Raw genomic sequence first — 23,215 nt, 5'->3', positions numbered from 1 at the left:
GAGATCTCTGTGAAAAGTGAGCGAAGCATTCTAATTAGGGATTTTGAAGTCTTATTAGTTTATTAGTGTGGAGGTTAATAAAAGCCACTCTTTGTCAGTACGGTGGGCATTAGTGAAATTTTGACCTAGTGTAAAGACAGAAGTCAGTGCCAGCATTCTTACTGATTTAATAGATATTACCTTGTACCTATTCATAGGAATACTGGCTTTTTGCGAAGAGGAAGGGAAGATTTTGTACGCTCATCCTGCTTGACCTTATCGTAACACCATAATTTTCAAGCTACGAGGTATTGGTGGTGTTCAGAGAGGTTTTTATATATTGGTGATCCCTTGCAGAACACATTTCTGATATGTTTTTTATCCTGTTGAAGTTGATGCATCTTGTCTAGTTTTAAGTCACTTGCTAGTGTTTAATTATCTACAAGTCAAATTGATTACATAATATAAGAGCCTTACAACTTTGAAGCAAAATATCTTAGCCTTTAGATTTAATCAGGATAGCTATCAGTGCTGGTGGCAAAATATAATATAAATCTATTTGCGTCTTTGGGATGCTATACTTCAATAATTTTGAAAGACTTTATATAGCTGTAGCCTAGAATCCATCTTAAGATTGAAAATCATTAGAGATTGGATTTTTTAGATTTTGTCTTGTGTTCTGTTCATATATGTGTCTTTATATGTGTATAAAGAATACAGTCCTATATTCTGGTCCCTTATTTCAATTTGACTTTTTGGTGTGAGTCATTTAAGCTTGGATCAAAAATAGAGCAAGTCATCAAGATATAAATATTTGCTTATGTAAAGGGTTGAATGAGCTTTTCACGCAAACAAGAAATGTATAGCTTGCATGCTGTCTATATACATGAAGACCTTGTGTATGCTCTTGATGTCATTAGAAATTCATGAGCTGAATATTAAAAAAAAAAAAAAAGCAACAGTTATTCCTAAGATGATGTTTCACTATTCATTTCAAGTGTCTTTGGATTTAAAGTGAAAAAAGAAGACTGTGTAGAATAACCTGAATATACCAAAAGGAGAGAGATAACAAAGGGCATCTAAAATGCTAGTGCAGCAAAATGAAGGATATTCTGGAGGGAAACAAAGTCAAAAGAAAGAAGGAGAATTCTTAGTTAGGTAGCAGATGTTCTCCCTCAAGAACAGTGATGGAATAGAAATTAGAGGAGAAAATACCTAATGAACAGCAAAATTTCCCTTTTTTTTTTTTTTTTTTTTTTCTTTCTTCTCCTTCCAGTGTCAGAACAGTATGTCTAAAGAAGTGTGACAAGAATTGTCACCTTCTTTGATATTGAAACAGGAAGCAAGAAAACAGTTAATTTCAAATTTCTATATTGGAAGGAGGAAGTGCTCCCATAAATAGGATAATGTCTAGGGAAGGTCCAGTGAAGCCAAGTGTTGTGTGTTTAGTTGAACTTCCTTCAAAGAGGAGATTGCATAGACTAGCATTAGTAGTTTTTCTCCTTTCAGTTGATGCAAGGAAGAATAGTAGAAGTACTTTACTTTTCAGAGCAGTTTCAAAAGAAGGGTATCGCTCTAATAATCATTAGAGATTTATTTACATTTACAGCATATATAATAGAGTAGTCACACATCATCCACCATCTCATTGTGCTACGTTCACTGCTTGGTCTCCATAAATGTTCAGCAAGTGTTGACGAATGTCAGTGGGTGCCATTTTTTTCCTGTGTGGAGGATTTCATGCAAATGCTTTTGCCTCAGATGCCATTTTGTCAGACTGCTCCTCTACTGCCATGAAGTGCATGGCTACAAAATGTAATGGGATATTGTTGGGAAGATTCAACCTCTACTTGCCACACTGCCAACATAATCATAGAATCATAGAGTGTCTTAAGTTGGAAAGGATCTTAAAGATCATCTAATTTAAACCCTACCACTATGGGCCAGGTTACCAGCCACTAAATGAGGCTGCCCAGAATCCTGTCTAAACTAGACTTGAATCTCTCTAGAGATAAGGCATCCACAGCCTCTCTGAGCTGCCTGTTCCAGTGCTTAACCTTCCTCTGCATAAAAATTTCTTCCTAAAATCTAACTTAAATCTCCCTTCTTTTAGTTTAAAGTCATTTCCCTTGTCCCATCATTATCAGACTCCTCCTGCTTATGAGAGCCATTGAGAACAATTGTCTGGCTGTGACCACCCAACCAATTCTTTATCCACCTAATAGACCCGCCTTCAAATCCATAGCTCTCTGATTTAAATATAAGGATGTGCTGCAGGACTATGTCAAATGCCTTGCACGAGTCCAGACAGATGACATCTGTTGCCCTTCCTCTGTCTGTTGATGTTGTCACTCCATCATAAATGATCCCCAGGTTGGTCAAGCACGATCTGCAATTGGTGAAGCCATGCTGGCTGCCTCAGATGCCCTCTGCATCTCACATGTGCCTTTAACATCTCTTCCAGTAGGGTCTGCTCTGTGATCTTCCCAGTGACAGATGTGAGGCTCAATAGCTTGTGGTTCCCTGGATCTTCTTGAAGAATACTGCATTACTTTCAGAGTAGACATCATACTTTTGGTACTTAAATAGTTGTGTGCTTGTTTCCTTTGCATTTAGTGTGGTTCCTACCTAAGGTGAGACTGTGCAGTGATTGACTTGTAGAATAATTATATAAATCCGCACAAGATGAAGTAACAGACTTTGACATTTGGCTGGCACAGAGATTTTTTAAAAGGAAATTGCCAGCACATCAGTCAGTTTCAATGTGATAAATATGTTGTTTCCAATATTTGAAAAATCAGCAATTTATCAGACCAAAAGGTCTTCATCAGAACAAAAGGTCACTGACTCAGACATATAGCCATATGTCTTTTTTCTTATTCTGTTTCCTCATTTTTATAACAGCAACTAGATACTGCAACAGTAAACCGGGAGCCAAATTTGCCCTCTGACACTGAGTTACTATTTGCAAGAAGCCACTGGGAGCCATATGCTTCTGAAGTGAAAACATGTTTCTTTGTGTTTATTCTGTTCATTTTGTTGTAATGTAGGCCATGCTCATGCAGTTATTTAACAGTAAAAATTCTCATCAACTTCAACAGCAGCATGAGGATCAGCAGTGACAGTTTTCTCTTTGTGGGGCTCCTCCTGCTGCAGAATGCAGCCTCTCACTGCTCGTGGGACTGAATGGCTGGGATCACATTACATCTACCCAACATTCCTGTCACTCGCTGCCTATAAAATGAAAGTGGATTAATTTTAAACTGACCCCCCCCCTTAAAGCCCTCAGCACAGTAGGAATTGGTTTTCTGTAAGCATCCTCTGTGCATTTAGCTCTCGAGTCCTCTTACTCATATTCTAGTCAGAATTTGTTAGTTGGCAGAATCAACTGTGTTTGCTGAAAAGTAGAGATAGCATGTGGTTTGTTCAAAGGTACATGGGAAATGAAAGGTGCTCCAGAGTCTTAGAATTCAGCTGTCTGAACTGACCAACGCTTAAACTTCAGTGTAATACCTGAGTTCGGTATCAGTAACAGACATCTAGGGAACAAGAGGGGAAACATTTTGTGGTGCTTTCCTGCTAGACTTTTCCAGCATCCAGTGACCTTTGTTTCAGGGAACCCTTAACCAGATGTAATATTTTGGGTTTTTATTAATGCCTTTTTGTGTTCACTGATACAATTTTTAGTGGATTAAATGAGTTTCTTTCAAAGAGCCCTGGTGCTTGCGTCTCCAAAGTTGTTGGTAAATGTTACAACCATATGACTTCTGGCAGTGAATTTTGAAGTGAGCTTCTTTTTGTTGTGACCACTTAACTATGATATGATTACGAGGCCTTTAAAATAATGCTAGGTAGCTGGCAATTCAGTCCTACTGAACTATCATGTCCCATGTCAAACGAAAGTGAGTTTGTACTGATGTTGACCTCTGCTGAGTATGTTAGGGCTACTCAATCCAGGGTATGATGTGTCATTTAATCACAATCATAGCAAACAATATGCAATTTTTTTGGTCCTTTTTTGTTTCTTTTGCCTTCAATGCTGTTTTTTTTTTTTTTTTTTTTCCTGCTATCTTTTTTGTGATACATGTTGGAGAGTCTGTTTTTCTTTGCCCGCAAAATTTCCTTCCCACAGAACCATAAAGAGCATGAGGGCACTATCAGGGAGGATTAAATTATAATAGCCTGGAAATCCATGTTGGCCATAAAGAAAGGTAGCATCACACAAAGGATGTTGATGAACATCATACAGTGTTTCCACCATTGTTTTGCTTTTTTGTTCTTGACTTGGCCCTTGATTTTTTTGCCAAAGACAGCAGAAATGCTGATACTGGATGAATGGTTGAGTTCTCCAAAACTAGAAGTTTCTGAAATTGTATGTCATTTCACAAAACAATAAAGAAATCTTAATCAAACACTTAAATGAAAGCTTGTACATCAACAACATTTCAGCAACATGAAAGTGAATTTCAACTTAGGAGACCAGTTTGGAGGCTCAGACCTCATCATGGCTTCTAGACATTTATGCTTTCTGGCAAGAAGCAAAGAGCACTTGAGAGTCCCTGACAAATACTCAATCTGAAATGAACTTGTCAACTTGTATTTTGTCCAGGAATTGAATGCCTATGTACTTATTAAGTGAGGAAATGGCCACAGTTCTCTCTGTACAAATGCTGATCACCTCATGTAAATAAGGCAGTAAGTCCAGGTATTAGGTCATAGACCCTGTTTATGTTCTGCTTAGATAGCTGATTCTTTTCTTTTTCACAAGTTTAGATGCATAAGTCTTGCTGTGGTAGCTTGGGTGACAGAACTTAATACTATGAGTAGTGAACAGTCAAAGAGTGGTAAATAGAATTTTTACCTTAAAAGAAAATTGTTCACGTAAAGCATTGAGTTATTGAGAAATGTTTCTTGTGAGTTAATCAGGAATACTTGGTAAACAGATTTGGTGTAGAAAATGTATCCTGATCAAGTGGTTCATTTGTAATTACAAACTGATTTAACTGGATTTCATTACAGTTATCTACGACTTTGTCTTTGGGAGGGCTTTTTTACTTTGTTTAATGCTTGATCTCCTTGCTGATGCTTCCTAGGCTAGCATTCCAGTCTCTACCCAAGAAACAGAGCAGCACCATGATGTGAAAGATGTGTCTGCTCTCAGTAGGAACACTTCCCCTCATGGCTGCATTGCTTCAGGAGATTGGGCAGGCTGAAAATGTTATTTGTGTTTTCTTTCTTGCTCATAAGTGTGAGTGCCATTCTGTGTGGTGGGTATTACCACAGCTGAGTAGGGAATGATGGTCAGTGAACAGATAATGAGGAGGTACCTACAGTTCTGAGCAGCTTTGAGGAATAGAGGAGTTTATGACTGCAGATAGTCCTGATGTTCTGACTAAGTAGAATTAGTACATCAGGCAGCACAATAGGTCTTGGTGCTGGTCTGTACTGTAAGCAGGCAGGTCTGTAGCTTGTTCTCTTTGAGTAGATTGGCTATACATGATAAAATAGCCATCTCTTAAGACTGAGTAATGAGTTAGCCTGTTAAGATGCTGAGGAAGTTTTGCAGAACTCTTGGCTACATACAGATGTTCTAAAATCGGCTCTGCATGAACAATAGCAAAGCTTAGCTTCTTTTTGAACCTTTTTGTTATTGATTCAGGGAAATAAATGGCTGTCTGTGTTATGTAGGAGCATGCTGCGGTACTGTGTTACTGTGTTGTCCATCAGCAAGTCTTGTTCTCTTACTGGATAATGCTCATGATAATTCCAGGAGTAAATCTTAAAGCCCAACCTGAACAAGTGGAAAAACATGATATTAGGCTGTTGAATATTTGAGACAAATAGCCACATAGTTGTATCTCTGGTTTTGGGTTATATTTTTAAAATATATCTCTATAACAAAATTAACTGTTGCTGTAACCAATACACTTAGAATGATTTCATGATGATAATGAAAATGCAATGGTTACTTGCTACATTAATTAGCTGTTGATTTAGTGTTATACAAATGTGCTGCCTTTCAAGTAAACATATTGCTGACATTTTTGAATAAGACTACCAATTAAACATAGATAAGTAGAGGAGCTGATTACAGGGAGGTTATGACAGTAGACAGTAGAATAGAGCTTCATAATTTTTGACTTTTAACATGTTACTATCTAAGCATATTATTAATGCCATGTTTTTGTTACAGCCTTTTATAATAAGTACGCATCTCTGATATCTGCTACACAACCAAATTGCTGAAGAATAAGGTGTTGCTTCTCTATGCTGAATTCTTCTGTGAGATCTTATATTCCCCATACCAAATCTAGCTCCCAAAGCCTGTAGAGGGAGCCTTCTAATGGTCTGGCTGTTTTGCAGTGTTAAGGTGTTTCTGTAACTTTAAAAACTTTCTAAAACTAAATTGAAATATTAAAGATATAATCAAAATTTAAAAGTGTGTACAGCCAAAGTGTCTTCTCGAGTAAAACCTTCTTGAAGCTGAGAAGGCACCCTGTGCTTGTGAAGTTATTTTGCAAATCATCCTCATAGAACGGATGTTCGTAGAATCCTTCTGCCTCTTGCTTATTTAAGCAAACCTCAACTGATGTCAGAACCTATTTTTAATGGGGATTATTTCAGACCAGTCATTCTTGATTTGCTGTATCTGAGGAATGGACCCATTTGGTTTTCATCTATAGTTATCATGCACTTGAATAAAATTTGAGTCTGCAAACTGGGATTATTAACGACATGTAACTACTTCATGGGGCCTGTTTAGAATTGTGTAAGATTAAAGCCCTTAACTAAAAAGTAGGTTATTTGATCAAAGTGTTTTTTCCTTGTGATTGTAGAAGAGTTTGAGCAATAATCTAGAGATGACTTGGAAGTGAACAATATGTGTTGCTTGTTCTGGACCTCCTCACTCAGAAGCAAAGTGTCAGTTGTTCTTCTGTGGGATTCTCCTAGCTCTGGAGTTTGATGCTTTGTGTATTCAGTAACCGTGAATGTTCTGGCTCCCTTTTTCTCAACTGTTTTACCTTCTAATCCCCAGTGGCAGTGACCCTACTATCTTGAGCTTGGGTTTGATACATTATTGATTAATCCAGTTTAGACTGCACTTGAAGTGGTTGCACTTTAATTAAATTTGGTATCTAGAAGTAATAGCTTAGCATTTCAGATGCTTTTGGGAAGAGATGCTTCTTGTGTACTGCAGAATGTTTCTTGCGATGGCATTTTTTCTTATCAGAAAAAAACATATCTTTTAGTGGAGTATTCTATATTCTTTGAATCTGATTGCTTTTATATTACAGTAATTTATCATTAGTAAGTTTCTTTTTTCTCTGTGGATGCCTTATTTTAGCAATACAATATGTAATTTCATAAGAAAACAATCATCACTTAAAACCACTAAGCTGTAATATCTAAATAAAACTTTTTTATTGAACATTTTCCTTTTGGGTGTTTGTGGGTTTGGTTTTTTTTTATTGTTGTTGTTTATTTTGTTTCATTTTTTTGTCAGTTACTCCTGTTTTATTAATACTACATTCTTTTGCAACAATTTATCTTAATAGTTTCTGGCTGTGCCCATTAGTATCCTCTCCCTTGGTTTCTCATACTGAAAGCAAGGAGTAGATGATATAGCTAAATTTCATCATTTATAAATATAATGGGTCTCTGGGAAGCCTTCACATAAAAAGGTTTTATTTTCTTTTTTGGGTACTGATACATAACTTCTTTAGCATCACACTGATCATGAAACATTACAGATTCCACTTCTGACAGAAGCAGGCTTTATTTAGTAATTCAAAGAGGGGAGATCTGCATTTTCACACATCTTCCATGTTAATTTATGAGTGAATCACTTCAACAGAAATGTCGATTAAAATGAATCTAAACTATGATCAGTTATCAAGTGAAAAACAAACAAAAAAAAACAACCAACAGTTAAACATGTTAAACTGTTATTGTATGCTATAGGTATGTTGCTTGAACCTGAAATTAGAGACGCTCCTGAATGAGGCATCCAAAGTTTTACTGTTTTATGTGCATTTTGGATTGCATTCAAACATTTAGAGTATAAGTTACCATATTTCTTTTCTCGTTTGTGTTCTAGCAGTGGCTAAACTGCATCATGCATCCTGCGGTAAGTGGTGAGTTAAGTATCATGTAGGGAAGGCGATCTCTTTCCAGAAAAGTTTATTATCCAAATTTAAAAGCAGCAACCACAGGTGGGCACTTTGAGAAAGCAAGATAGATCTAGTAGACAAGACAAATCAGTATGAGAAGTAACAGTGTCAGCATCTCACTTGCTTGAAAGAATATAAATTCTGGGGAGTGGTGAGGTTGGATGTCAAAGGCATGTTGTAATCAAAATATCCATAAGTGGATGTTCCTTTGAAGAACATTTGCTATCATCTTTTTCTAGAGCAGAAATGGAACCATTTGAAAATGTGTGAGAAGGTGATAAGGTTTGTGGGAAGGAATCAAGGCTCCAAAACTTCACAATGGATAAGGGTTCAGCAACAAAACCACAGTGAGCCTTGAAAACAGAACCCTCTTTGGGGTTCAGTCGGGTCTGAAGACACTCCTGGGGGAGTGGGTTGGTCCAAGTGCTGAAGGGGGAAACTGCTCCTGGCAGTAGAATTTGGAATAGCTGGAATGGAACTTGGAAGTCATGCCATAGGCAGAGGGATAGCATGTTAAGGAAGATGTGCTGTTTTGGAAATTTTGCCTTTGTGGACGGATAGGAACGGGCATGTTTTTGGAATGTAATAGAAAGTCATTTGTATTTATTGTAGTTCAAGCTTAATAGGATTCTAACCAGTCTTTTTTTTTTTTTTTTTTTTTTTAATATATATATTTTTAGTGGAAATAAATGGTTGAAATGAAATGATCATTTTTAATAGTTTCATTGGGGCAAAACCTGAGAGAAATAAATGCCCACATGTGTCAATTTTGTCTTATATTGACTGTCCTTATTTGACACAAAATTTAGTGGGATTACGGGCAAGAGTGTCATTGTTGCAGTGGTAAAGAGTTTAGCCTCTGTAAGGTCTCTGGGTTGTATTGTTTTGAGAATGGCAAAGAATCAAAGTGCAGCATACCTTGATGCTGTAGATAACAGTGGATATACAAGAGCAACAGAATATGTGCAAGTGCATTGTGGTTTTCTGACCTGGGTTTTTGAGCATCACTTACTGAATATTCTGAAAACAGTGGGTAGAGACCATAGAGAGAGAAAAAAAAACCAACCCTACATTGTTGAATTCCCCATTTGTTCAGTCATTATTCAATACATTAAGTAAAAATACTTGTTATTTGTGCAAAATAACTAAACATCAGTTTTAGCACCTAGATATTATAACTTAAAAGTAAACCTCTTTTTAGTTTCTCGTTCACAGTAAAATAATAGTACTTCTGTTTGTTGTAAAGGATTACAACTTTGTAGCAGAAGTATATTTTTTTATCTTTCTTTGTAATAGTGCTGAGCAATATCTAAGAATAGCAATGTAATTAGTCCCTATGAGTACCATAAGGACAATAAAACTGGCAAATGATCTTCATGTGTCCATTTAAAGTTTTACATACTGGATACAGGCCATACCATGGGATTATAACTGGCATCTTTCTCTTAAATTGTCAGGCAATTAACTTGGTTTAAGGAGTGTGTAGAAGAAGCTGCACTTGCTGTTATCTGTTCTTTTACATAGCATTTCAGGTCTTGTAAAATTTCATAAATATTCTAGAATAATGTTCTTTATTTATATGTGTAGATGAAATTATTTTTGTATGCACGTACACAGAAACATCTATGCAAAACAAGATCTCCTTTTGTTTTGGTTCATGCACTTTACCTTGTAGTAAAGTGTTTCTCCAACCTCTACTATTAACTGTACTGATTCTGCAGAATATGATATTTCCTAGGACTCAGAAGGAGATCAGAGCTATCCCTAAATTCTTTGGATAATTTTGTTTATATTGCATGCATACAGTGTCTCAATGTGGAATGCTGCAGGTGAGCTGAGCTTCTTGTGTGTTACAAGAATGCAAATAATTAAGCAACAACAACCACCTGTCTGTGGTGACATGAAGTGAGATTTCTGAGAAACTGTTTTTCAACAGTGGTGTTTTTATAAACTCCATCCTCATCTATCAACATTCAGTCGTATGTTAGATTGAAGCATAAGGGCAATCACAGTTTTCTCAGAACTTGTCCTATTTATTATTAGAAATTAGTAAGTGTATTATTTTGATAAAGATTCATCTTGTATGTTACTTTTAAAGAAATGTAAAGGCACTGAGATCTTCCAAGAAATCTGAGCCGCAAATTGAAGGAATATTATAACTCCAGATTATAATGTTCTTCTCCATAATCTCCCTACCTGCGCTTCCTAGAGATGCCCACAGTTGGATGCTCATGCAAAGAAAAGAAAGAAAAAGGTATGCCAAAAACATTGAAATTCAGCTCAACATTTCCTCCCTGACTGCCTGTCTGCTGGCATAAGAGGAGTAATAGCAGTAATAGTCCACTTTCCTCTTTGCTACTTGACCTGTGGTCAAACAAAAACAATCAATATGAATCAGAAGTGAATACAGGAGTGCTTAATCACTTACAAAATTGTTATAACGTTTAAGAGATCTGAATAATTTTGGGAGTCTGAGTGATGAGTGCCAGGACCTTACTGTCTGAGGTCTCAGTTCAAGAAGTTATTCAGGTATGTATGTCATTTTAGACTAATTGAAAACAGTGGGGCCACAAAGAGTAAAAGACATGCTTAAATACTCTCCTGAGCTGAGTGTAGGCACGCAATAAATCTGCTGTGATCTTGTAATGCAGGTATCTCGTGTCAACTCTCCCTTACTAACTTCATTGAAGTGCTATAGGTACATCTGCTGTTTCCAATGAAAACCAGACAGGATTTGAAGTGATGGCTGCTGCTGCAAGAGTTTTCTGTAATAGCTGCCAAATGGGAGAGAGGAGGGGGAGAGAGCAGCAGAGGAAGCAGTAACATTGCTGTCTCAGGCAAAGAAACAAATCAATCAGTAGTCTATGCAGAGAACTAGGGAACCTGTCCAACATCTGTCAGATGGAAAACTGACACACTGCAGTAGAATCTGCTTTATAATCAGCCATTTCAGGTGTTCTGCGCTCAGAGAGACGTTCAGAGAGCTGTATAAAATTCTTTACGTTGTACAAGGGTGGGATATTGGCAGCAGCACATCCCTGCATAAATGTGAAACTGTACCTTAGCAGTAATACAAACAGAGCTATATGTCTTTCATATTCCTCTGTAGGTCATTTCCAACCTTGCGATTCTATGATTCTAAATGCACACTGAGATGTATAGAAGGTGCTTAGCTGGGGAGTGCCCCGGGGAGCAGAACACCTTGAGCAGGGCTGTCTGCTGGTGAAATCCCACTGCTGCTGGTGTTTACCCAGAGGGAACTGCTTTGCTGGAATGTGGACCATTCTGATTTTGGCTAGTAGGAATGTAAAAATGAACACCCACACTGCTCGACTCTTTGGGAACAGAGAAACTGGGAGGCACAAGACAGGGGTGACCCTACCTCTAACCAGAACGTAGTGTTCTTTTGTAGGGGCGGTGGGCTAAGTAGTGTTGTAAGACAGGTGAGTGAATTGCTGATTCCTAGTTCTCACCCACTCCTGCTGAGCAGCTCTCTAATAGGCAGCATGAGCTGGGTACCCAGATGTGATGTGGCCAAGGCCATTCGAAGCCAACAGGCTTGTAACTATCAGCACCACCTCAAACATAAGAAGAGGACACTGGGCTTAGTTGGATGTCTATGCATCATGAGTGAAAGCCCACAAAATGACAGCCCAATCACAGCAGAGTTAGGTTTGGCTTAATATTTTGGGATTAATGTAGATATTTATTTTATTGAAGGCTTTGTGCAACAGGCTGTTACAGTGCCTTTATTTTTATGGTTCTGTAGAAATATTGTTATGTAAGAGAATGGCAGTCATAAAGGGAGCTGCTGTATAAGAATGAAGCAGTAAGTTTAAAAATAGGTATGCAATTCTTGCCCTTTTCAAAAAGTTTTTAATAAAAATGGTGAATAATGAAGAAAAGCCCAGTAGATCTGTAATGTCAATAAAGAGCCACAGTATGAAGTATCTTCTACATTTAATTGTCATTAGGTCTCAAGCAAAGTAGATTATGGAAGAGCACTTTTGCTTTTTATAGCAGGCAGCTTACTGTTTCTGTCTCCTCCTGTTAATACTCATAGGAGTCTTGCATTGATAGCATATTTTAACGATTCATGCATCCACCTTAGTTTAGGGGCATGCAGTGCTGATCTGCAGCCAGATGGTCCAGACAGACGATAAAAGAGTATGCAATGAGGCACCAGAGCACTCATCTCCTACTGCCCTGTCACACTGAAGAAACACTTAATGAAATCTGAAATCGTAACAGCTAAAAATATGTACTGCGGGATGATGGACTTTCACACATCCCATGGGGATTGAAATGGTATTTAAATGTAGCTTTTGTGGGAAAGTTGTTGAAATCCCTGCCTTTTTGCGTCCATTTCTGTATAAATTCCTACTGAACTGGTCAAAAGCCATAATTACTTATTTTGTTAGCAATTACCTATATTTTAATCTGGAAATTGCCCACAAAAAGTAAACTATTCTTCAGTGTGCTTTGTTGTTCACCAGTTAACTTCTTTTGACATCCTTGTTGCACAGAGCGGTTGGTAGCAATCCATTTTGAGACTTTGCAATTTGACACTTGAACCCATTGATGGGATGTGGGGTGAATATTAAGCTTCTGCCTTTGACTTTTTAGAATGTAACTCTTAAAATCAGATTTCAAGAGTACAATGGCAAGTTCTGTATTTACTTTCCTAGAATGTTCTGTAATCATTCAAACTCACTGTACATTTGCTGAAATGTTTGCAGAAAGCAGTGTACAAAGGGCAGAGACATACATATCATGAATGTATTTAGAACTCTGAATAAATATTCATCAAATATATTCTGCACTTTCTGTTCTGCTCTTTGTGATATTAGATGTTACCAAAGCTAATATCAAAGCATCAGAGGTGTGACAGATCTTCAGAAAAAGTGCCAAAGTCATGATAGGTAGGGCTTAAAAGTACACAGAGCAGACAAGGCAGTGGGTTTTATCTGAAAAACTTTGATAAAGTAAATATTTTGGAATTCTCTTCTGTTTTGTGAGTTTTATTCAGACTTGATCCTGCTGGAACATAAGCCCAGAACTCTGGAGGACCTCTGAATCTTTGGGCAAGTCTTACTGCGTGCATCCTGTCTTTTTTGATATGATGAGAGATCACTTTCAAAACAGAGAGCCTACTGTAATGTGGTGTTGCATAGTAACATAAAGGAGGTTGTTGCCCTTTCTAGTTTTGATGTAATATATTTTTCAGCAGTTAATAAAACTTTCCAATTTTGATGAATTTGTAGAATGCTTAGATTCACTAATGCAAGAAGGTTGTAGGTTAAATCCATGTTTAGAGTAAGATTTATTTGCTCAATTACATTATTCCCACAAGGGTTTAATCACTGTATAAGGTAATACATGAAAGTACCCAGGCTTTTGATTTAGCTTGAAGAAATTCTAGAGGTTTTTTTTTTTTCCTTGAAAGTTAATCAAGGATAGAGTTTTTTTCAGCTGTGAATATGTAGCAACACACGCCCCTTCAGGTGCATACACTGGTAGGAGTTGCATCAGTGTTGTTACAACTGCTAATTCTGTTGTGGAGTGCAAATTTTGCAGTAATAACAAGAATAACTCTCCATACCCCCTCCAATAACAACAACTTTAAGAAATTTTGAAACTAGGAGTAATAATATTTTAGTTTGTGCAAGAGCTTGGGCAGTATTATAGAGCTATCCAAGTCTGAAATAGACTTTTTTTTTCTATCTTGTGTAAAAAAGAGGAATGAGTTGACTTTTTTAATGAGAAATTTGTAGGTGTCAATACAAAATGCTGAAGGGCTGGGATGCTGAATTCAGTGGTCAGCTGCAACATATTACTTTCCTTTGCATTTATTTAAGTGCCTTAATACCTGGAATAAAAAGGAAGAATTTTGCAAGTTTTATGCAACTATTGATCATCCCATGTAAAATAGCCCTTCAAAGAAGTCAAACATGATGAGGTTTCTCCATCCAGTTTCTTTTCTGCTTTTGTTCTTTAAAAATTCTTGAGCTTAAAATATCAATTTTATTGCTGTTTCGAAGATATGAGCTGTAAGTGTTATTCCACAAGATGCTAAGTATTCTGTTTCATATGAGCAGGGGCTGTTATCTAGTACATGACAGTATGTACTACCCATGTGAGCAATCCTCTGCTCATCCTGAGCATCCTCCAGTGACCTGAGTTTTCATGGGGCTTCACTTTGCATTGTGGCATACTTGGGAAGTCAGACAAAGGTTCATAAGTACTGCTCCTTATCTGTGGTAACTGGCTTTAGTGAAGTTACAGTGGTTTGTGCCAATGATGAATTTGCTATTCAGAATGTTTTCCAGAATGTTTTCCAGAATATCTGTTGCTGTATCTGGGCTGACCATCTGACATTTGGATTTCCTGACCTCCTGGGTCAGGTATCTAACTCTGAGGAGTTAGATAGTGAGGAAACAAGAAATACAGGTCAGATACCTTTCTGGCTCAGGCTTTCTGCCTAGCAGCTGTACAAGATGAGGATGCAATGTGGAAGGATTGCACAGGAAATTGTAGTTGTTTGTATACTTTATAGTTACTTTTGATTTCATGAGGTTTTCTGCTGCCAAGCAGCACAAATTGCAAAAAGGAAAGGTTAATTAACATACATCCTATGGGGTGAACTTTCTAATTAATAGCAGTTTTAACGTATATCAGAATTAGCTAATGGAATACTTAAACTAGGATTAGTTAGTTCCAGTTTATGATTTCCTTGTCCATTTTGATTTGAAGAGAACATTCCTCAGACAATAGGAGAAAAGTGCAGCAGGTTTCAGAATATTTCTCTTAGCTTCCTTTCACATATGCAGTGTCTTGTTCTTGAATTTGATTAATATTTTCTGTTCAATTTGTAAAGTAATGACATTTATACAGAGGTTTTCTGGTGTTAACGTGCTTTAAGTTACCCCTAAGCTGTTTTCATTTTATGATTTTAAAAATGTCACTTGTGAGCTCCTTAAAATGCTATTGTTCCTTGTTTCCTAACGAGTTTTCAGGATTGCAAATGGGTTCTGTTTCAAGGCAAGCCAAGAATATCCCTCAATAGTCATTTATTCCTCATTGCATTCATTGAGTTAGGAACAGTTTTTCCCTCAACTGCCAGCAGCATTGGAATCATGGTTGTCAGGATTTAAAGTGAATGAAGTGCAACTTGACAGGCAGAAATGATGTTTCCCATATGTGCAAACATCCATTCATATTTCTGGGAAATCTTGGGGCTGTCTAAGCCAAAGTATTAATGTGGCTCAGTGTGCAGTGAGAAGTCTTTGATTGGCTCTTCAACAAATAATAAGCAGAAAATCCCTTCACTTCTGAGTGCTTCTTGGATTGAAGTCAACAGGATGGTTTCAATATGTCATGATATTGTGCTATTTCAAACTCACAAGTTATGGGATAGGGCCTTGGTTTTAGCAGAGGATGAGTGTCTTGCAGCTTTCAAGAGCCCTTGTACCAAGGCTTTGTTCTCCATATTACTGTCTTCCCTTCATTTTAATAAGAGCTTTTAAACATTATTGTTTTTTTTTTTAATAAAAAAAACGCCAGTGCTTTTAGAAATGAAAAGCAGAGCTGCCCTGCTGAGGTAGGGCATCAAACCACATGAAAAACAAATGTCAAAAAAAGCATCTGCAGTGTCCAGGAATCTTGCAGACTTTGCTTTTGTGGCTTTTCACCCAAGGAATGGAAGGCACAAGCTGATGGTAAACAAGCATGGTAAACTTAAGTCATGTTAAAGAGAGGTCTGTGGAAATGCTTCATCGCTTCTGAAGGCTCATTTTGTGTAACCGAATCCTTTTGATATGAGAGCACTTTGCCTTTGGCCATCTCTTTTCACCTTGTGTTTTGCAATTTCCCCAGAGAACAGGCTAATATTAAAAGTGTGTGATCACTGACACAGCTATCTTCATTTGTGATCAATATTTTTCAAGCTTAGTATCAAAACTTTGTTTCAGAGCAGAATTAGAGTATAGGAACAAAAGATGGATCTGAGTATTGGGAAGATGTCTGTCAAGTGTCTTGTCTTACTTTGCTAACTAGAATGAGAAATGCTGGGTTATCCTTTTGAAGCAGTGTTTAGTTACTTGCAGTTTACAACTGAAAATAACAAGGAACATGAGAATTAATCAAACTATAGGTTTTGAAGGCAAATCCATTTTGTAAATGCCTAATGGACAGTTGCTGGTAGTCACACTTCCATTCTGTAGCATTAGTAAAGTGAAGCCATTTACTTGGGTCAGAGTGTCTGGAGTGCATAATGCAATGCTCCAAGAAAAATGTAGATTTTTTTTAACTGGCTACAAAACAACTTAAACCAACACCCCAAACCAAGCAAAAATAACAGCTGGAGAGATCACAGAAGTATGTAGTTTAAAGACTAGTACTTCTTGTCTGAAGTTACTTTCAAGTTTAAACACAGTGTAAAGACCTGAGTGTCTGAAACCATCAGATCACCTAAGTGTGTATTTGTTTGTTATTTAATCTTTTTTCCTGTAACAACCTGTCCAAATTTATACTTCCTATGCTGCTGGGAAATAGCCAACTTTAAAGCTCTGCTTTCTCTGAATAAGAAAACACAGTGAGGTAACTTCTGACTAGTTAACACTGAGGCACTGAGTTAGAATCATAGAACAGAATCATAGAATGATTAAAATTGTTAAAGACCACTAAGATCATGTAGTCCAACTGTCAATCCATCACCACTATGCCCACTAAACCATGTCCCTCAGTTGACGTGCATCTTCCTATGTATCGCTTCAGATTTGCTTCATCCTAGTGGCTCTTAAGACTTGTTGCAAAAGCAATTTGAATTTTAACACAGGGTTGACTGTAAAAATGATTCATTAGTCATTTTCTGTTTGGTGCATTTACAGTTAGGAATGGTTTGTTCTTGAGCTGTTTGATGTTCATGACTAGATCTCCTTTGATCTTAACATATGTTACTTAACATACCATTTTTTGGTGTTGTTTTTTTATTTACCTCTTGCCTGGTTGACTTGAATGCCAGATGAATTGTCATTCGAAGAGCCTATGGTATATATTTTTAAATTATGTGTATCCTAGTTAGTGAAAATATTGTTATTCAAAAGTATGTTCACAAACCTTTGGCCATTGTTCAAGCACTAGAGTAAGCAGATTATTATTTTACTAAAAAAAATAATTTACTTATTTTACTAAAAAAAAAAAAATAATCCACAAATTGGTTTTAAAATTGTGTAGCTATTGATCTTCTTTCTCTACTACAGAAAAACAACTATTTGATTTCTAAGGAAACAGTTACCCAGGGGTTTCTGCCACATCTAGAAAGTTATAGGACTGCTGCCAGGGAGAGGAGTAATATTTGTGTGTTAGAACAAACTGTACCAGCAGTCAGCCTGCGGTATCGTATTTTATGGTTTTCATGATTCCTTCCTCCTGTTCTGCTCTTCTGATTACATGCAGTGCCATAATACCACCCTAAATCTGATTTTGCTCTGTCGGTATACCCAGCATGATGCTGAAGTCTTCTGGTTGTGCACTTTGAAGGTCCACACCTCATAGTCTGGATGGGTGCTTCTCATGAATATTGTTCATCAAAGCATCTTTTCTTGCAGAAGGACATTTTGTAGCCTTTAAAGAGCAACTTTTCTTCTAACTATGTAGTGCAAGACGAACTCCAGGCAGTCTGCTGTGCTGACAACTTTGCAGAATTGGAGAGACCAACTGTGACCCTTTGTTAGTAAATAGACATTTCCCCAGTGCGTCTCCAGTGAATCAATCAGAGCCTAGGAGAACAAACGTAACGGATTATAATGCTTCAATTCAGGTGGCTGAACACAAATGCTTAAGAAGTGCTTTCAAAAAAAAAAAAAGGAAGGTATATTTTCACCAGCTGCCTAGGACAAATGAGGCTTATCAATTATGTTCCCTCTAATGATTTATTTTATAAGTTCAGGAAGCTGATTCAGTGGAGTCATAATCAGCAGAGGTGTGATGAATGAAATCAGATGAGTGAAATCCTAATCACTCTCATGGCAAGCAGAAATGGGAAGAATCTGTGATTCTTTCTTCTGTGTAAAATGGTCAGAACACAAGTTTATGTGGATGTGATGAGTGAGGATAGAGCAATGTGTGCCTATTTCACAGTTAGCATATGTTCTGAAAGGCTTAAGTTTGTGTGTTGTCAGGATAGGAAAAGAAACTGAAACAGAAAAAGCAGCTTCAACATTGAGAAGAAACTTTAAAGGATTATTTATTTACTGCAGTGCTCCTTATGCAGGTAGTAATCCATTGGACAATCCTTGAATTTGATGGATTTCTGCTGGATTAATTGCACATGTAGCAGAGATGGTTGGCACAGTTTTTCCCATTGAAAACATTTATTTAAAAAGAATGGGTGGGAAGGCAGTAACTAATCTTTGCAAGGGCATTCTTTCATTAAATTAGTGCTTTGCTGGAGGAAGATAGACACAGTCCTACTTAAAACAATTGATTCTTACAACTATTCATAGGTTTGAGTTTCCTTTTGTGCTTGGATTGGGAATTGAAAATAAGAGTATAATACAGTGCAGTGATATATTGGAATAGACCTTGTCTTCACAGAATATTTTCTACCCAAAAGGCTTGTCTTTTTAATTTGGTGAACTAGAACATTCCCCTTACGTATATAGCTGTAACTAGTAAAGCTCTCCTGACACTTTGTACTTTTGTCAATGGTAGAAGCTAAGGAAAATTTGGGATGAGTGTTAAGCAGCATTCTTCTTTATGGGATCCTTGTGAATCTGTGTTAAATTACAATTTTCTCCTCCTTTTTACTTCATATACATGGAAAAAGCATGTACAGAAAAATTATTGCTAGATGTTAAGTTAAGCCTCCAAGTTGAGTGCCATGCACCAAGTCCTAGCGCCTGTATCCATTTCTGATCCCCCAAGGAAGTTGATGAGATTTTTTCAATTGACTTCTTTGATAGCTGGAGCTGACCCTTAATTAATAAGTGAGGAAGGTTAAAATGTTGTTACTCATAAATGTAGGTGTAGCCGCTGAGAACTGGGAAACACTTCTCACATACACATCTATGTGAAAGGGATTGAAAAGACAGTTATGGAAAGTGTTATCTTCTAATATTATTAAAAGAAAAAGATTTGTAAGTCAAAATAAGATATTTCGACTCAGAAGTCTTTTCTTTTTTTTTAAATTTTTTTTTATTTTTTCTAATTGCCATTCATACAAAGGCTTTTTCTTAGACAGTAGTACTTTGAATCTTTTCAGAGTGTCTGTAGAACAGAAAGCAGTGCAGCAAAAGTTCTGAGGCTCAAGCTGAACATTTCTCCATACAAACCCAAACTGGATATGTACCCCTGGGCAGCATGACAATGGAAAAAAATTATAATAAGAAATAGTTTTAATATGTAAATGCACAGTTGAAAAGGAGCCTTTTTGAAGTGCTATTAAACTTATACTGTTGAATAGATAACTACTATTATACTGTGTTCAAATGTGAATCTGTTATTACAGTAGCAATACTGAGTTTTTAAAAGAGGTCTGTTTTAGTTGGATCAGCTCCTGGCTGGAAAATCACTGTGCTCACAGTATTCATGAATGCTCATCCGCAATATAAATAAAAATGTGAATACAAATATAAATCGTGACAATCACAAACTCCTTGGTCATCTTTTGGTTTTGCCAACCAGCTGAAATGTTATCATCAACTGGAATTAAAGCATGGAAGAACTCAAACCTAGGAAGGTAAATTGCTCAGTTTCTCACATGTTTGCAAGATGGTAAATTTTAGAAGTATTTAAAGTATAGAAGCATGGCTAAAAAGAAACAAAACAAACAAACAAACAAAACCAGCGTACAAATCAACTGCATTTTGGGAGGCTGTAATGGTATAGTATGAACAGTCATACCTTTCTGGTAGCAATGCTACTGCTCTGCTGTTGAGAGCCACAGAAGAAAAGCTAGTGGTGAGAAATAACATGATTTGTTCTGTTTGAGGTTAGTATGGCCAGCAAGCAGCCTTGGCGGACATTCCTTTCAGCTGACCATGAGTGATCCTTTGTACATGAGTTGGCTGAATGAATCAGTAGCCTGTGCCCCCTGCAGAGCTGCCACTAGTGGCTTGGGGTATCTAATTTTAATCAAGCTTCTTTTAATTAATCCATGCTGTTGGATTAGCTAGGTTAAGTTAGATGGTTGTTCTCTCTGAATATCTGATTTGATTATATATGTCTTTAAATATAAAGCCAGTTACTAATTAGGTACGTACTAAATTTATGAAACAAGACAGCAAGGTTGGTTGAAAATTAATTGACTTTCTTTGCCATTTTTTACATTAGAAGAGTCTGGCACTTTGACTCAGTGGTGTTAATGAATATACTAAATTGTCACAGCAGTTTTTTGAAGCAATTAAACACCAGCAAAGAGAATTCTTAGAATATGAGCATGTACTGGGTGTTGAGTGGGCTCTCCTTGCACTAGCTTCACAGACTACAGTATGGCTGAGGCAGTTTTTTGTTTGATCTGTGTCCTTCTAAGGAGTTTGGATGAGGAGGAGGAGGAGAAAGGGGGCAGGTTACAGTAAGGCAATTTGCAAGGTTTGTCTTTGGTGCACAGTAAAGATTGAGCATGATGTCTCATCTTTCCATTGCCAGCCTAAAAACAAGGTACAGAGTCAGGCTTCTCAGCCTCGCTGCCATCTTCTGTGTGATGGCACAGCTCTATCAATGTGCTTAATGAAGCAATTATCCTCACAGTCATTTCTTCCAGAGTTCTTTGAGAAATGAAAATTTGTAATAATATAAAATACTACTACTGCTTGCAGCTGTGAGCTATAGTAGATCAAGCTATCAGTTTTCCACTGCAACTCTTTAGTCCTGCTTCCAACATCTACCTTATATATGGCTATAAATCTTCCAGGAGTGTAATAAAGGTGAACTGCATTTCACTGTAATGGGGTATGTCTTATGTGAAGACAGACATTAGGAGTTCTATGTGTAATAGCTAGTGCTTCCAAATATTAACGTCAAAAGACAGGATGTAGCACCATGTGCTGCAGAAGTCATTCAGAGGTATTGCAGTTTTCTGTCCTGAAGTATCCTGATTTTATCGTAGCAGTGCTGCTCTGGTTCAGGAGTTTGTGCCATTTGTTTTATAAAACTCATTCTGAGGTGCTCGTAGCTCTTCTGCTCTGCACATCAGAAGTCATTCTCAAAAAGTGAATGCTTCTGACTCGGTTGTTTTTCCTTTATTTATTTATTTTCCTTTTTTAATGTTAAAAGTCTTCAAGCCAAATATCTGATTTTGAAAATTCTACTTCTTTTGCCAGTGCTGGAGTCATAGCAATTACATGACACTTTTAGAGACCCCCAAATGCAAATAGATACCTTAAGAGATTCACAGAAGAGCCTATTTCCTACTGAAGACATTTAGAAATGTAACTCATTGTTCCTTTGTGAAAGTTACTTTCTGGTACTGAACTGAATAAATAAACACATTAATATTATGTTGTGGGTTATATTTCAGTACCTTTCAACTTCTCTAAATGTGAATGATTACAAACTGGATGTAGTTAAAACACTACTGATGTGCATGAGCTTTGTCTCTCATTTATGACTTAAATATAGAGTTGTCATTATTTGTGAACCAAAAAAAAAATATATATATATTTATTGTTCTGTATAGTTGTGAAAATGTTTAAGGAAAGTACGCACTGGTTCTGATATTCATTGTTAGGCAAAAGCATCCCATTATTAAATCCCAGTCCACCATTCCTGCATCCCAGCTCTTGTCATTTCACAGTGTCTTTTGGTCAGATTAAGTGCTGTGGCAAGTCAGTACAATTCCTGTGGAGACTGCAGATTATTACTCCCAAGTAAAGTTTGGCTTTCTGCCTAGCTCTGTCTCACCTCCCCCTAAGTCTGTGTGATGCAAAGAGGCTGGCTGAGAAATTTTAGAGAAAGAAATTTTAGCTTGAATTTGTCATGTACCTTTTGAACAACTTACATTTAAATGCAGTATTTAAACATTCAATCTTGTGAGAGAATCTCCTGTTACATAAAACATGCAAACTTTTAATGATGCACGTTGAGGGCCAGAGCGTATAGATTACCCAAGTGCAGGGCTGTACCTCAGAATTACATAGATTAGAGCGGCAGCTGCTTGTTCACAGAAATGCTCAGTAGCAGAAGAGGTGCACGGAGAAATCCTCTGACATCTTGCTTTTCTTGAAAACCAGGCAACACTTCTAAGTAGTAATATTTATGCTCTGGATCAGTTTCACTTGTTCTGCTTCATCTGCTCAAGCCTCCTAAATGTTTGCTGTTAATATTAATAGAATTTTAATGAAAGTTCATTTGGACAAAGTTCATCAGAATATCATGCATGGAAAGCAACTGAACTAATGCTGTTCCTCAGCCTCTGCACAGAATTGGTGTCAGTCTATCTTGCACACTAGGGGACTGTAATAGATGGACAAGTGTGCTTGGATACCAAAGACTGTAATAGATGCTGGTTCACAGGAGATAGTTTAGAGCCAACTCAGTGCTCACCAGGCATCAGCAAGTGTATGGTGTATGGCTTCAAAAAAACACCTTGGTTGAGTTTTCTTCTGGCTCATTGGGTGACATTGGTTACGTCTGGTTTAGGCTGTCTTTGCAGACAACAAAGATTATAGCCTTATGTGCATAAATCTGTTTTTTATAATTCTGTTTTAAATCTGTCTTCTGTTTCTGTTAGTAGATTATAAACAGGAAACTGTATGCTTTTTGAATGAAGAATACTCTGACAGATCCAAATAATCTGTAAACTAGCTAACCAATAAAGCTATTAAAAAGCCAACCAAACACGCACTAATGCCACTAATAATTTTCAGGTAAAACTGACCTATCTCCTCAGGATCAGTGTACAATATAATATGCAAGCTTGATTCTGATCTCACTGAGGCACTGGACTGGATTGGACCACTCTGTTCACAGCTAGGCAAAACTGGCTTCTATCCTTAAGAACTCAACTACTTTCACTGTAGCACGTGAAAGATTCACCTGTGGGCAAAATTGTTGAAGTTTATTGT

At 37.1% G+C, this 23,215-nt stretch overlaps 1 protein-coding gene across 1 annotated transcript in view; it reads left to right on the top strand.

Moving 5' to 3' along the window:
• Nucleotides 1-23,215, top strand: part of MOCOS (molybdenum cofactor sulfurase) — a 205,191-nt gene that overhangs the window by 52,504 nt on the left and 129,472 nt on the right. The window lies entirely within an intron of this gene.

This window comes from Tympanuchus pallidicinctus, unplaced genomic scaffold (genome assembly GCF_026119805.1).
Source record: "Tympanuchus pallidicinctus isolate F22 unplaced genomic scaffold, pur_lepc_1.0 scaffold5, whole genome shotgun sequence".
In the NCBI taxonomy this organism is placed as follows: Eukaryota; Metazoa; Chordata; class Aves; order Galliformes; family Phasianidae; genus Tympanuchus; species Tympanuchus pallidicinctus.
This window is presented reverse-complemented; position numbering and strand designations above follow the sequence as displayed.